Below are 6,715 nucleotides of genomic sequence, written 5' to 3' on the forward strand. Positions count from 1 at the left end.
TATTAAATTGTATGAAGCTACGATGTTAGGTATGATGATGTTATGTCCAAATATCAATCTCTTGTGCATCCTACCTTGCCTCGCTGACACCATCCCGGGATGTTCATATTTGTTTGGACCAACAATGTATGAGGCCCTTGTCATTCCATTTGCTTTGGTATCTCAAAATGCCGATGATTAGAATGTTTGGTCAACTGTACACTCCGGGTGACGCCGGTGAGCTCTGGTGTGATGGCACAAATATCAATCTCTTGTGCATCCTACCTGGCCTCACCGACGCCATCCCGGGATGTTCATATTTGTTTCGACCAACAATGTATGAGGCCATCGTCATTCCATTTGCTTTGGTTTTTCGAATGCCGATGATTAGAATGTTTGGTCACCTATACACTTGGAGGAGGGGCCGGTGAACCCGGTGCGATGACACAAATATCAATCTCTTGTGCATCCTACTTGGTTTCACTGACGCCTTCTCTAAATGTTCATATTTGTTCCGACCAACAAAATATGAGGCATTCCATTTAGTTCATACTAGCTACTTGTCTCTTATTTGAGTTTGCACTTCTTAATTGCATTGGCCGATGATTAAATTTTGTGGTCACTACACTTGGGGGAGGCGCTAGTGAGCCCGGTGCGATGACACAAGTATCAATCTCTTGTGCATCCTACCCGGCCTCACTAACGCCTTCCCTAAATGTTAATATTTGTTTGGACCAACAATGTATGAGGCATTCCATTTAGTTCATACTAGCTACTTGTCTCTTATTTGAGTTTGCACTTCTTAGTTTCTTTGGCTTGTTCATATATGTGCAGATATGACGTGGTATGTCGTGTACAAGGGCAAGGTTCCCGGAGTCTACAACGACTGGGAGGAGTGTCGGAGACAGGTTCACCGTTTTAGCGGTAACAGCTACAAAGGGTACACCACTAGAGCGGAGGCCGAAGACGGATACGCACGCTATCCGGCGGGAGAGAGGACGGAGCGGAGGAGGAACCGGATGAAGACCACTTTCATCGGGACGGTGCTAGTAGTGACTCTAGCTCTCTTCTATGTGATGCTAGTTTAGATGATCGACCTTGTGTAACCACTAGCTCATTTGACTTGTAACACCGTAACACTTGTCTAATATTTGAAATCTTGTGAATCATGGAGGCTAATGTGAAGAACTATGTATTGGTATACTGTGCTGTTGTATATATGTGTTATATATTCTGTATCTGTGCTGTTATACTGTGCTATACAACCTGTACAAATACATGCCAAAATACAAAAAATGAAAATGAACTACTAGTAGTGGCGCACCAAAGCTGCCGGCAGTGGCGCACGTCCGAGCTGCCACGGTGGCGCACCTAAACAAGAAGCAATGGCGCACCAGCTCGCCGTAACGGTGGCGCACCAAGGAGGCAGCGGTGGCGCACCCACAGCAGAGCAGTAGTGGCGCACTCGTCGCCGAACAACGATGGCGCACCCCTTTGGAGTAGTAGTGGCGCACCGGAGGGAATGTCAATGGCGCACCGGGTAGTGCGCCACGGGTATCCAGGCTAGTAGTGGCGCACCCCTAGTGCGCCACTACTATGTGTTAGCAGTGGCGTGATAACAGTGGCGCACCACTAGTGCGCCACTGATGGCTATATGTGGTGCGCCACTGAAAGCCTTTTTTCTAGTAGTGACCTTCCGACTCCGCCTCTTCGCCTATATAAAGGTCCCTGACCTAAAACTTCGATACGGAAAAGCCACGGTACGAGAAACCTTCTAGAGCCGCCGCCATCGCGAAGCCAAGATCTGGGGGACAGGAGTCTCTGTTCCGGCACGCCGCCGGGACGGGGAAGTGCCCCGGAAGGCTCCTCCATCGACACCACCGCCATCTCCATCAACGCTGCTGTCTCCCATGAGGAGGGAGTAGTTCTCCATCGAGGCTCGGGGCTGTACCGGTAGCTATGTGGTTAATCTCTCTCCTATGTGCTTCAATACAATAATCTCATGAGCTGCCTTACATGATTGAGATTCATATGATGATGCTTGTAATCTAGATGTCATTATGCTAGTCAAGTGGATTTTACTTATGTGATCTCCGGAGACTCCTTGTCCCACGTGTGTAAAGGTGACAAGTGTGTGCACCGTGTGGGTCTCTTAGGCTATATTTCACGAATACTTATTCACCGTTATGAATGGCATAGTGAAGTGCTTATTTATATCTCTTTATGATTGCAATGTGTTTTGTATCACAATATATCCGTGTGCTACTCTAGTGATGTTATTAAAGTAGTTTATTCCTCCCGCACGGTGTAATGGTGACAGTGTGTGCATCGTGTAGTACTTGGCGTAGGCTATGATTGTGATCTCTTGTAGATTATGAAGTTAACTATTGCTATGATGGTATTGATGTGATCTATTCCTCCTTTCGTAGCGTGAAGGTGACAGAGTGCATGCTATGTTAGTACTTGGTTTGGTTATGTTGATCTGTCATGCACTCTAAGGTTATTTAAATATGAATATTGAATATTGTGGAGCTTGTTAACTCCGACATTGAGGGTTCGTGTAATCCTACACACTTAGTGGTGTTCATCATCCAACAAGAGGGTGTAGAGTCTAGCATCTATCTATTTATTCTGTTATGTGATCAATGTTGAGAGTGTCCACTAGTGAAAGTATGATCCCTAGGCCTTGTTCCTAAATACTGCTATCGATGTTTGTTTACTGTTTTATTGCATCTATACTTCCTGCAATATTACCACCATCAACCACACACCAGTCTTGGACAGCAAAGCACTTTTCTGGTGCCGTTGCTACTACTTACATTTATTCATACCACCTGTATTTCACTATCTCTTCGCCGAACTAGTGCACCTATTAGGTGTGTTGGGGACACAAGAGACTTCTTCCTTTGTGGTTGCAGGGTTGCATGAGAGGGATATCTTTGACCTCTTCCTCCATGAGTTCGATAAACCTTGGGTGATCCACTTAAGGGAAACTTGCTGCTGTTCTACAAACCTCTGCTCTTGGAGGCCCAACACTGTCTACAAGAGTAGAAGCACCCGTAGACATCAAGCACTTTTCTGGCGCCGTTGCCGGGGAGGAAAGGTAAAAGGCACTCATACTCCGGTTCCAGGTAAAAGTACTTTTCTGGCGCCATTGTGTGAGTGTTCGAAGCTATTTCCTTTAGATCCTGCAATTGCATCTTTTTGTTTCTTGTTTACACTAGTTAGGCATAATGGACAACAATGAGCTTCTTATTCTATTTCCCGAGTTAAGACATGAATGGTTTAATGCGAAAATTAAAAAACCTATGGAACCTTATTTGCATGTCGGTAGTAATATTAGTATGAACGCTTTGAACACCATTGTTGATAATGATATAGAAAGTTCTAAGCTTGGGGAAGCTGGTTTTCATGATCTTTTTAGTCCCCCAAGCACTGAGGAGAAAATTTTCTTTGATGATACTTTGCCTCCTATTTATGATGATTATAATGATAGTGGCCTTTTGGTGCCACCTACTATGGAGAGTGAATTTAATTATGATTATACTATGCCTCCTACACTTGATGAGAATAATAATGATAGTTACTTTGTTGAATTTGCTCCCACTACAACTAATAAAACTGATTATGCTTATGTTGGGAGTAGTAATAATTTTATGCATGAGACTCATGATAAGAATGCTTTATGTGATAGTTATATTGTTGAGTTTGCTCATGATGCTACTGAAAGTTATTATGAGAGAGGAAAATATGGTTGTGGAAATTTTCATGTTACTAAAACACCTCTCTATGTGCTGAAATTTTTGAAGCTACACTTGTTCTATCTTCCTATGCTTGTTACTTTGCTCCTCATGAACTTGTTTATTTACAAGATTCCTTTTCATAGGAAGCATGTTAGGCTTAAATGTGTTTTGAATTTTCCTCTTGATGCTCTCTTTTGCTTCAAATACTATCTCTTGCGAGTGCATCATTAAAACTGCTGAGCCCATCTTAATGGCTATAAAGAAAGAACTCCTTGGGAGATAACCCATGTGTTTATTTTGCTACAGTAACTTCGTTTTATATTTGAGTCTTGGAAGTTGTTACTACTGTAGCAACCTCTCCTTATCTTAGTTTTGTTGCATTGTTGTGCCAAGTAAAGTCTTTGATAGTAAGGTTCATACTAGATTTGGATTACTGCGCAGAAAAGATTTCTTGCTGTCACGAATCTGGGCCTAATTCTCTGTAGGTAACTCAGAAAATTATGCCAATTTAGGTGAGTGATCCTCAGATATGTACGCAACTTTCATTCAATTTGGGAATTTTCATCTGAGCAAGTCTGGTGCCTCAATAAAATTCTTCTTTACGGACTGTTCTGTTTTGACAGATTCTGCCTTTTATTTCGCATTGCCTCTTTCGCTGTGTTGGATGGATTTCTTTGTTCCATTACCTTCCAGCAGCTTTGTGCAATGTCCAGAAGTGTTAAGAATGATTGTGTCACCTCTGAACATGTGAATTTTTGATTATGCACTAACCCTCTAATGAGTTTGTTTCGAGTTTGGTGTGGAGGAAGTTTTCAAGGGTCAAGAGAGGAGGATGATATACTATGATCAAGGAGAGTGAAAGCTCTAAGCTTGGGGATGCCCCGAGTGGTTCACCCCTGCATATTTCAAGAAGACTCAAGCGTCTAAGCTTGGGGATGCCCAAGGCATCCCCTTCTTCATCGACAACATTATCAGGTTCCTCCCCGAAACTATATTTTTATTCGGTCACATCTTATGTACTTTACTTGGAGCGTCTCGTTTGTTTTTGTTTTTGTTTGAATAAAATATGATCCATCATGCTTGTGTGGGAGAGAGACACGCTCCGCTGGTTCATATGAACACATGTGTTCTTAGCTCATAATGTTCATGGCGAAGGTTGAACCGCTTCGTTAATTGTTATATGGTTGGAAACGGGAAATGCTACATGTGGTAATTGATAAAATGTCTTGGATAATTTGATACTTGGCAATTGTTGTGCTCATGTTTAAGCTCTTGCATCATATACTTTGCACCCATTAATGAAGAAATACATAGAGCTTGCTAAAATTTGGTTTGCATAATTGGTCTCTCTAAGGTCTAGATAATTTCTAGTAAAGAGTTTGAACAACAAGGAAGACGGTGTAGAGTCTTATAATGTTTACAATATGTCTTTTATGTGAGTTTTGCTGCACCGGTTCATCCTTGTGTTTGTTTCAAATAACCTTGCTAGCCTAAGCCTTGTATCAAGAGGGAATACTTCTCATGCATCCAAAATCCTTGAGCCAACCACTATGCCATTTGTGTCCACCATACCTACCTACTACATAGTATTTCTCCGCCATTCCAAAGTAAATTGCTTGAGTGCTACCTTTAAATAATTCAAAATTTATCACCTCTGATTTGTGTCAATGTTTTATAGCTCATGAGGAAGTATGTGGTGTTTATCTTTCATTCTTGTTGGGCAACTTTCACCAATGGACTAGTGGCTTCATCCGATTATCCAATAATTTTGCAAAAAGAGCTGGCAATGGGATTCCCAGTCCCAAATTAATTAACCTAAATAGACACTCCTCCATGGTATGTGATTGTTGGACGGCACCCGAAGGATTCGGTTAGACATGGCTTGAGAAAGCAAAGGTGGGGAGGAGTGTCATCATAATAAAACTAAAATAAAAAGGCACTCCATGGTATGAGATTGTTGGCAGGCACCCGAGGATTCAGTTAGCCATGGTTTGTGAAAGAAAGGTTGGAAGGAGTGCCACCCAAAAATAAAAATAATTCATGGGAGCCGCTCTTTGAAGGTTTATCTGGCAAGGGGGTTAGAGTGCCCACTACCATTCGTTGACAACAACAAACACCTCTCAAAACTTTACTTTTATGCTCTCTTTATGTTTTCAAAAACCAAAGCTCTAGCACAAATATAGCAATCAATGCTTCCCTCTGCGAAGGGCCCTTCTTTTACTTTTATGTTGAGTCAGTTCACCTATCTCTCTCCACCTCAAGAAGCAAACACTTGTGTGAACTGTACATTGATTCCTACATACTTGCATATTGCACTTGTTATATTACTTTACATTGACAATATCCATGAGATATACATGTTATAAGTTGAAAGCAACCGCTGAAACTTAATCTTCCTTTGTGTTGCTTCAATGCCTTTGCTATGAATTTATTGCTTTATGAGTTAACTCTTATGCAAGACTTATTGATGCTTGTCTTGAAAGTACTATTCATGAAAAGTCTTTGCTATATGATTCATTTGTTTACTCATGTCATTTACCATTGTTTTGATCGCTGCATTCATTACATATGCTTACAATAGTATGATCAAGGTTATGATGGCATGTCGCTCCAGAAATTATCTTTGTTATCATTTACCTGCTCGGGACGAGCAGGAACTAAGCTTGGGGATGCTTGATACGTCCCAAACGTATCTATAATTTCTTATGTTCCATGCTACTTTTATGATGATACTTACATGTTTTATACACATTATATGTCATTATTATGCGTTTTCCGGAACTAACCTATTGACGAGATGCCGAAGGGCCGATTCTTTGTTCTTGCTGTTTTTGGTTCCGAAATCCTAGTAAGGAAATATTCTCGGAATCGGACGAAATCAACGCCCAGCATCCTATTTTTCCACGAAGCTTCCAGAACACCCGAGAGCCGCCAGAGGGGGGCCACAGGCCCACCAGACAGTAGGCCGGCGCGGCCAGGGTGTGGGCCGCGCC

The sequence above is a fragment of the Lolium rigidum genome, chromosome 2, assembly GCF_022539505.1.
Source record: "Lolium rigidum isolate FL_2022 chromosome 2, APGP_CSIRO_Lrig_0.1, whole genome shotgun sequence".
Lineage (NCBI taxonomy): Eukaryota > Viridiplantae > Streptophyta > Magnoliopsida > Poales > Poaceae > Lolium > Lolium rigidum.